Source organism: Erpetoichthys calabaricus, chromosome 14, assembly GCF_900747795.2.
Source record: "Erpetoichthys calabaricus chromosome 14, fErpCal1.3, whole genome shotgun sequence".
Lineage (NCBI taxonomy): Eukaryota > Metazoa > Chordata > Cladistia > Polypteriformes > Polypteridae > Erpetoichthys > Erpetoichthys calabaricus.
In genome coordinates this window covers 2,111,209-2,121,208 of record NC_041407.2, presented here as the reverse complement: position 1 = coordinate 2,121,208, position 10,000 = coordinate 2,111,209, and the positions used below count along the sequence as shown (strand labels likewise).

The following is a 10,000-nucleotide window of genomic DNA, read 5'->3' as shown; positions in this document are numbered from 1 at the left end:
AGCCAGAGTGAAGGACACCTTTGGTCTTTAAGTGCAATAAAGCTACAAGGACTGGACAGAATATTATGCCATGAAATGCTACCATAGCTAAGAGGGCTCTTGTGCTGTTCTCATAAACTCTTTTTGAAATAATATATGTAATGCTACAAATCGCCACTAGATGGTGATCACGTATTACTTTACTTACATTATCCTAGAAATTTGATTCTGTTCATCTGGACAAAGTTTTTAAGTTGGAGAAATATTTCGAGACTTATCCAAGTCTCTTCCTCAGTCTCAGTTGACTGCAGGTTTCCCCAACCTTATAAACAGTACCTTTGCTTAATCACAGAGACTAGCACCATTGACAAAGGGCCAGTTGATCAGTGATATGCAGATTGTCCACTGATTAGTAGACGTGTGAACCATTCATAGAGGGTTGAGGAATGGCTGCAATCACAGCATTGTAAGATGGCGACAGATGTACCCTTAGGCCCCCTCCTCTGTTCAGAGATGGTCGTTCCTTTTTCACGTAAATGGCCTCCTTGATTCCTCTCTCAAACCAGCGCTCCTCCCTGTCCAGGATGTGCACCTCTTCATCTTTAAAGGAGTGACCACTATCCTGTAGATGTAAATAGACTGCGGAGTCCTGGCCTGATGAGGACGCTCTTCTGTGTTGTGACATGCGCTTAGCCAGTGGCTGCTTGGTTTCCCCGATGTACAATTCACGGCACTCCTCCTGGCACTTAACTGCGTAAAACTATGTTACTCTGTTTGTGCCGTGGGACCCGATCCTTGGGATGGACCAATCTTTGGCGTAGCGTGTTTTGGGGTTTGAAAGCCACTGAGACCTGGTGCTTCGAGAAAATGCGCCTCAGCTGTTCCGATACTCCTGACACATACGGGATCACTAAGGGTTTTCGCTTAGGCAGTGGATGTCCTTCCTCTGTCATGAATCGCTTGGAGCGTTCTTTAGGTGTCCTCCCTGCTTTGACAAAGGACCAGCTGGGATATCCACGTTTACTCAGGGCCTTTTTTTTTACTTACATTAGATGAGCTAATCGCAGAAACGTAATATACATGATCACCATCTAGTGGTGATTTTCAGCATTACATTCATTACCTTAAATTCACTTCATGATGACACACAGGGCCTGTGCAGGCAGCGAGATGGACCCCTGCAGCTGTTAAGTGTTAATGGTACATGAAGGACCAGCCCAGCCATTGCAAGAGGATATGTGATGTTGTGAAATACTAAAACACCTAACAGGACCTCTACAGCCAGAGAGAAGGACACCTTTGCTCTTTAAGCGCAATAAAGCTACAAGGACTGGACAGAATATTATGCCATGAAATGCTACCATAGTTAAGAGGGCTCTTGTGTTGTTCTCATAAACTTTATTTGAAATAATATATGTAATGCTATTAAACGCCACTAGATGGTGATCACGTATTACTTTACATACAGTATATCCATCCATCCATCCAACCTGCAATATCCTTACTACAGGGTCACGGGGGTCTGCTGGAGCCAATCCCAGCCAGCACAGGGCGCAAAGCAGGAAACAAACCCCGGGCAGGGTGCCAGCCCACCACAGGGCACACACACACACCAAGCACACACTAGGGACACTTAAGAATCACCAATGCACCTAACCTGCATGTCTTTGGATGGTGGGAGGAAACCCACGCAGACACGGGGAGAACATGCAAACGCCACCCAGGGAGGACCCAGGAAGCGAACCCACTGTGCCACCGTGCCACCCTACTTGACATATATTTGATGAGCTAATGTCAGAAATGTCCAGCAGTGGGTTGGCGCCCTGCTGGGATTGGTTCCTGCCTTGTGCCCTGTGTTGGCTGGGATTGGCTCCAGCAGACCCCCGTGACCCTGTGTTCGGATTCAGCGGGTTGGAAAATGGATGGATGGATGGATGGATGTCAGAAATGTAATACATGATCACCATCTAGTGGTGATCTTCAGCATTACATATATTGAATTAAATTCACTTCATGATGACACCACAGGACCTGTGCAGGCAGCGAGATGGACCCCTGCAGCCACTGAGTGTTAATGTCACATAAAAGACCAGTTCAGCCATTGCAGGAGGATATGTGATGCCATGAAAGGCTAGCACAGTGCCAGTCACACTCACTCAGTGATGCCTGCATTGAGATCCTTTTATTAAACTTCACCTGAGGAGTTGCCTTGAAAGCTGTAATCTGTTCAGTTAGCCAATCAGGGGGGTCCCTGTGCCTGACTTCACCAATTGTTGTTCCTCAGATCAGCCAGCAGATGGCAGTCTCTTCACAAGTGTGGTCCTGCCAGCTGTGGCTGCCGTTACTGTAGAAGATGTCATCTCATCTCTCACATTCTGCACTAAACAAACTGTCTTCAAGTAGTGTGTGTGTGTGTGTGTGTGTGTGTGTGTGTGTGTGTGGAAGTGGCGTGGTGTAATATTGTACAAAATAAAGAAGACAAGGCAGCATGGTGGCGCAGTGGGTAGCGCTGCTGCCTCGCAGTTGGGAGACCTGGGCACCTGGGTTCGCTTCCCGGGTCCTCCCTGCGTGGAGTTTGCATGTTCTCCCCGTGTCTGCATGGGTTTCCACCGGGCGCTCCGGTTTCCTCCCACGGTCCAAAGACATGCTGGTTAGGTGGATTGGTGATTCTAAATTGGCCCTAATGTGTGCTTGGTGTGTGGGTGTGTTTGTGTGTGTCCTGCGGTGGGTTGGCACCCTGCCCGGGTTTGGTTCCTGCCTTGTGCCCTGTGTTGGCTAGGATTGGCTCCAGCAGAACCCCATGACCCTGTGTTTGGATTCAGCGGGTTGGATAATGGATGGATGGATAAAGAAGACAAGCAGCCATATAATTCAGTTGTGGATCTCATAGTGCGACACACCACAATATACAGTACATCAACTACTTGGCTATATATGCTGTATTTACAGTTTATGAGACAAAAGAAACAAGATAAGGGGCTGGGGACCCCCACGGTACCCCATTCACTGTCCAAAACAAAATCAAAGGCTACACAATGACAGAATATGCAGGTCCAGCACCAGTCAGGTTGGGGATCAGGAGGCGAGTTCACTTGGCAGTGCCGACTTCCAGTTTCTTGATTTCCAGTCATTCCGATGTCATTATTGCCCTGACGGTGGTCCCCAAGCGCTGCCGCCTGGCGGTGTTTATATGTTTCTATGTATTCGGTGCTTGAGGTGGACCCCGCATTACTGGTGACACTCTGTCGCTAACGTTCCATCCCCACCGTTCCTTGTGAAGCGTTGAGCACCACAATAGACTGGTATGCTAAGAGGAGGTGCCAGTACTCTGGGCAGGACCCCCATGGAGCTTAAAGGGCTACAATACGATGGAATTCGGTCAAAGAGCGGAGGACAGGGTGGGTGTCTAAGAGAAGGTGCCGGACTCTCGTGGAGCTTTAAGCACTGGAATGCAATAACATTCAATCGAACAGTTGGGGTGGGGGGTCAGTAGTTCTGGGGTCCAAGAAAAGGTGGCAGGACTGTAGTTAGAAACTGGAAGAGGTGCTGGAACTGCATATTGGCGAATACCAGCCCACTTCAGGCACTGTATATCAGTGGCATCACTGGGGTTGGTGTCCCCCCAGTGTGGTAACTAAGGCTGCATTAAGACCCCCCCCCCCAAGCCACTGGGTAGCATAAATTGCTGAAGAACTTAATGCTGGCCCCGAGATGGAGGTATCAGGGCACACAGTGCATCACAGACCAGTCAGTGTGCCCACACTGAGCCCTGTGTACCCCTGAGACTGTCAGAGTCGGACTGTGGAGCAACAGAAGAAGGTGGCCTGGTTTTCTTTTAGATCACGTGTGTCATTTACCTGGGAAGAGATGGCAGCAGGTGGTGGCGGAGGTCATGTGACTCTCTTGGCAGTGTCCTGCTGGGGACCCTTGGCTCCTGCAGACATTCCTTTTGACACGTACCACCTACCCGACGACTGCTGTAGGCCACCTACATGCCATTAATGTCAACGTCAGTCCCTGATGGCAGTGACCTGCCACACTGCAGAAGCTGTTCAAGAACAGTTTGAGGAACGTGACGAAGAGTCCAAGGTGCCGATTTGCCCTCCAGATTCCCAAAATCTTAATCCGACTGAGCTTCTAGGGGATGTGCTGGAAAGACAAGTCCGATCCATGGAGGCCCCCCACCAGGGCCGTCTTAACAGCATTATAGGCCCCCACGGGCAACCCCCTGCCTACACAACCACTCAGCAAGTCACAACATACATAGATTAGCATGGGACCCCTATGCTCGTGGGGCCCCCGGGCACCTGCCCAGCGTGACGGCCCTGCCCACCACCTCACAAATTACACAACTTAAAGCAGAGGTCTGGTGGAGTCTTTACCTGGACAGGTTGGCACCAGGGGGTCCTACCCAATATTAGGCAGGTGGTCATGTTGTGGCTGATCGGCGTATGCAGCGAGTGGAAGTGCAGCCCCCCAATTTGTTAGGCTGTTACCCACAATGCACTCCTCCCCAGTCCAAGGTGTCTGTCACGTGGGCTAACAAAGCGCTTTGCGTTTTTCATTCCAACAATGCTTACAACTGAGCCTGTAATCTAATAACGGAAATTTAATGGTGACAACCCCCCCCCCCATTGAGCCCACTGGTTTGTTACACCGACTGCGAGGGTCTCAAACTCCGATCCTGAGAGGCCAGCGCGCCCTCCTTTATGGCTGTTCATTGAATTTGTTATTCATTGACGTGATTTATTTTGGCTTTCATTTTGTTACGTTAATGAAGTGAGACCACCAGAACGCTTAATGGGCCTGCACATCACCTCTGTCATTCCCTTCCTGTGGCATTTCCTTTGCTTCTTTCCATACAAATATTCCTTTATTGACTTATTGGCTCCATTTGTCTGTTAACCTCACCAAGCATCGGATTCTCAGCAGCAGAGCTAATGTTTCTGATGCGCCGTTTGTTGGAATGAAAAATGCATCGAGTTTTGTTACTGTTAGGAAACAGCGACACAAAACACAGAGAACAAGGGTGCTGGCTTTGAAATGCCGTTGCCTCACTGGATTCGTGAATTTGACATTTGGGGTTTTGGACGTGAGCAATTCTCATTTTTATATAGCGCCTTCCTAGTGAGTTTCATATTTCACAGCTGGGAAATCGCAGGCAAAATTAAATTTAGGGAAATTTTATGTTGTAAACCAAACCAAACTCATCGGTGTCTGTCCTCACTGGCTGTCTTCTGAACTTCTCTCTGCTGCCACATGTGTCCCCCCACAGATGCTTAGACACCCCCCCCCCCCATATTAATTCTTGGTTACATTGCTGTTTACGTTCCTTATTATTGGTTAAAGTGTGGAGTCAGATCAGACATCCACCTCTCACCTCTCATGGGTCAGTCCCTTATCTTTTCCTCCATTCGGTTTCTTGACGTCACTCCCTTCCACATTTCCAGCTTGTCACCTGTCCGCCCCCGGGGTGCTGTGGTTGACCGTCACTTAGTCACAAGTATGTCCCCAGGTCACCTCTAGGTGCGTTTGTGCCATTTCAGGCTTCATCCAGAACAGCAAGGCCAGGCGTCCTGCAAACCCAGGCCTTGAGAGGACCCTTAGGGACCACACCCCTGCACACGCGACACACATGTGTCACTCACGTCACATTTCTCTTTCCATTGGCACCCCCATTCATTTGTCTAAGTGGTCAGGTGGGCTGTATGGGTGACTCTGTTGCCATTTGTACAAGGTGGGGGGGGGGGGGTGATGGGTGTTGCTAATTCTGAAGGTCCATTCACCTTGCATTTATCATCTAAAAAATGAAATACAAAGACCTCATGACCCTCACAGCCTGGCAGTGTCCATCCTGTGTGTGGTTGGTGCTGAAGAAAAAGATAAACGGCCCCCTCAGCAGGCCCAAAAATTTGGACTTCACTTTAATACACCAGTAGGATGGCGAGGTGGCCACAAAGTGACAGGCAGGGCCACACTGATCCACGCCGACTAGATTTCCCTTCTGCTTGGGGACGGGTGGGCCCTCGACATGAAATGAGGTTTTACTTATTTTACTCAGCTTCATGTATCAAAGACGTTGTCAGCTCAATGCAAAGGCTGCAAGCGCAAAGCAGACGTCTGAAATGGCTGCCGGCCATGCTGGGTTATTAACGTTCAGCAACAAATGATTTCTTTAAATATTACATCTGCACCGGGGAATTCACCGTGTCACCATTTAGCATTAAACAGACATTTCTCATGTTACGGGGGACATCTGGAGCGACCACCATCGATCAAAGGCGGGACTCAGCGTCGGGGCACATCAGCTCGAGAAAAGTTTAAACGGGGGGATCGTGAGCAGGAGGTGGGCTTCACTGGTCTGACACTCTCGCCCACATTTTCCCGAAGACACGGGCGCATTGTGTGGAAACCAATGTCAGGCCGCAGGGCAGCGCAGCCGGCTCATTAGTGGGGCCGTGGACCATTCGGGGAGGTGCGCGAAAACCCCTTTGATTTATTTACTTTCAGCTCAAGAATATTAAGTAAAAATTTCAATCAGATCCACTGACTCTGCAGCACACCAAATGACTCCATGGTGAATATTCTGCTAAATGGTCCATTTAATGTGGCAGTTTGGAGAGCAATTCAAGCAGATAATGACACCGTAGGCTACAGGCCATCCTTCTGGGTGATGGATTCTGGTCACTGATTTCAAAGCGGAACAGAAGGGAGAGGAGCCCAAAGCCATCGGGGCAAATATTCAATATGCTGGTAAAAGCGGGGAATAGAAAGAAGAGGAGTAGAAAATAGACAGAGAGAGAGAGACAGAAATGAAATGATAATAACAGATAGATAGATAGATAGATAGATAGATAGATAGATAGATAGATAGATAGATAGATAGATAGATAGATAGATAGATAGATAGATAGATAGAATTTGGTATAGTAGGCAGGATTAGATAGATAGATAGATAGATAGATAGATAGATAGATAGATAGATAGATAGATAGATAGATAGATAGATAGATAGATAGATAGAATTTGGTATAGTAGGCAGGATTAGATAGATATATTTGTGACGCTGTGTGTTCTCCACCTAGTGGTCAGGCAGTAGCATTGACTCTGCAACACCTAACCTCCCACATTTTCTTAATTTTAAAAGGCAGCCATATAAAGATGAGAGATCCTTCCCTTCATGTCTTGATGGGGTTACTGCCAGGTTGCCCAGCTGGTGCCACCTCTTCTCTTCTCATAGGCTGGCGCAGTGACTTCGGCCTGGCTGTACCCCTTCTGAAGGTGCTGGCTGAGCTCACTTAAGCGATGTGCTCCAGATGTTCACTGTCATAGTGAGCACTCGTCCCATAAGCTGCAGCATCAGCCAGGCAGTGTGTTGTAGTGGTTAAGGCTTTAGACTTCAAGCCCTGAGGTTGTGGGTTCAAGTCCCACTGCTGACACCACTGTGTGACCCTGAGCAAGTCACTTCACAAATGTATCACAAATGTTGTAAGTCACCTTGGAGAAAGGCGTCAGCCCAATACTAAAATAATAATAATGATACTCACTCATAGCAGCTGACCTTTAATATGCCACTGTGGGTTATGGTAAGAAACTGAAGCACCTGCAGAAATCTTAAAAACACATCCAGACCCCCACTGGCAGTGATTTGAACCCACATCTTTGAAACTTGAGGCAACAGCCTTAAATGTTGTGCCATCCCAAAACAACCGAGATGACCACGGCCAGCAGGGTTTGAGCTCAAGGAGACACCAAAGGAGGACCTTCTCTAAACTCTCCTACTTCTGAAGTGGAGCTGCAGACACTCAGATACAAGTTTACAGCTCATTATAATACTGGCATACGATTGGTTAAGAATGTGGGCGGGCTCAGGCTGGAGTCGTGCACGGATTAAGGCGTTAAACAAATTGATTGCTCATTAAGTGACCATTCATGATGGAGTGAAAAGGTCTTATAGATTTCACAGTAACTATTGTGTTTGATGACAACTTTATTCAACATTTATTACCTTTTCTTTAGTCTTTACAGTCTTTATTGTCCCCAAGGGGCAGTTAGATTAGCAACAGCAGTAAATAGAAAGAAAAACACCAAAGATAAACAACATTCATTCACGCGGCGTCATTTGTTATTTCATTTGTGGTGTTAGTCTGTTCAGTCGAGCACAGGGCCGCTGGGACTACACACACATCAGATGGTATGTGCGCAATGCGGGGTCTCTGTTTTATGGGAAGTAATTGAAATACATTTTTAAAATGGTGTAAAGGGTCCTATGATATAAGATGAGCTTTTCAGTCACACCATAAAACTTGAGCAGGACACATGATGTGTCTTTACTCAACACACTGATACTGAGAGTCCACAACAGGAGACACGAGACAAAGGATAAGGCAGACTAATAGAAGAGCGCCCCCTACTGGTTACTTCAGTCTAGAATGATACCAAGTCAGATCTAAAATATCAAAGACAATTTCTTCTTTGGTGTTAGTAAAATATATGAAAAAAGGATATTTTTTTTTCAAAACCAGACACAGAGTTCAGATAATTATAGGGAGAATATAACACAAAAACATGAACGTAGAATATGTGATTTTCTTCTCTGCCTTTCAAACCGGATCTTTGTTCCTATCAAACTCCTGGAGTGGCTAACCGACTGCCATCAGGTCTCTCCCATGACCTCCACTTTCTTTCTCTTTCTCCGGGCCTGTTAGTTTTTGTCCAGCTCACTGCCTGACTACCCCCAACTGTCTTCTCCGCCTTAGAATTACATCTGGAGGTCTATCTATCTATCTATCTATCTATCTATCTATCTATCTATCTATCTATCTATCTATCTATCTATCTATCTATCTATCTATCTATCTATCTATCCTGCCTACTATACCAAATTCTTTCTATCTATCTATATGCTCAGTCATCTCTCTCTTTTCTTCTCTCTTTCTCTCTCTCTCTCTGTCTTTGCCACCTCCACTCCTCTCCTTGCAAGCTTTGTCCTCCTGACTCAGGGTCCCTGAATGGAGTGAGGTGCCCTCTTTTACATTGTACCCGGAAGTGCTCCTGGCGCTAATCTGTCCTGCTCTGGCAGCACTCCTGGATGTGGCAGAAGTGCTGCATGGGCACCCGGAAGTATTACAGGTGCACCCAGATTCTCTTCCAGCAGCACTTCCTGGTGTGGCGGAAGTGTTGTGGTCCAGGGCTCCAGAATCATACAAGCGCCCCCTGGCAGTGACCATGGGTCCCAATAGGGTTGAGCTTCCATGCTCCAAGCCCGTGGTCACAATGCAATTCAGGGGGGTCTCATGTTCAGGGGGAGGTATCGTTGTGGCCATGTTCTCTCTTCTGGTCCTTCCATCAGAAGGGCGTCTGATCGGGCAAGGCCTCTGGCCTTCTATCTATCTATCTATCTATCTATCTATCTATCTATCTATCTATCTATCTATCTATCTATCTATCTATCTATCTACCTTATATTTCCTTTCCTGTTGCTCTGCCTATCTATTATGCTGTCTTCTGTATCATATAGTGCCTTTCATGTCAATCTACCTATTTTACAGTGTTTTTCAAATCTTTCTGTAACATAGACCTTGATCTATCTATAAACAGTATTACACAGTGCCTTTGACTTGTGTCTATCTATTATATAGCGCCTTTCATGTCAGTGTACCTATTTTATAGTCTTTCACATTTATCTCTCACACAGACCGTCTAATATTAGTGATGAGCCAGCAATTCAAGTGAAAGTGAATTTGTTTTGCTTCACAAAAATGACTCGTGAATCTATGCCATTAAACGACCAGTTAAATCCCTGCCATTGAATCAGGAAGGACGGCGTTTAATACATATATATATAATAAGTACATTTCCTCCTTGTATTTTCGTCTCATCCGCAGCCTTGCGGATTGTCGACAAGGGGACTACACTTCCCATCAGGCAGCAGGAGTGCGCCGTGGCTGATGGGAAGCCGAAGAATTAGGCGGGCTGAAGTTCCACTCGTTCGGATTATCGCGCCGCGCACAAACTTTGA

At 47.0% G+C, this 10,000-nt stretch overlaps 1 protein-coding gene across 1 annotated transcript in view; it reads left to right on the top strand.

Moving 5' to 3' along the window:
• The window catches only part of mprip (myosin phosphatase Rho interacting protein), a 438,384-nt gene that overhangs the window by 192,394 nt on the left and 235,990 nt on the right, over nt 1-10,000 (top strand). The window lies entirely within an intron of this gene.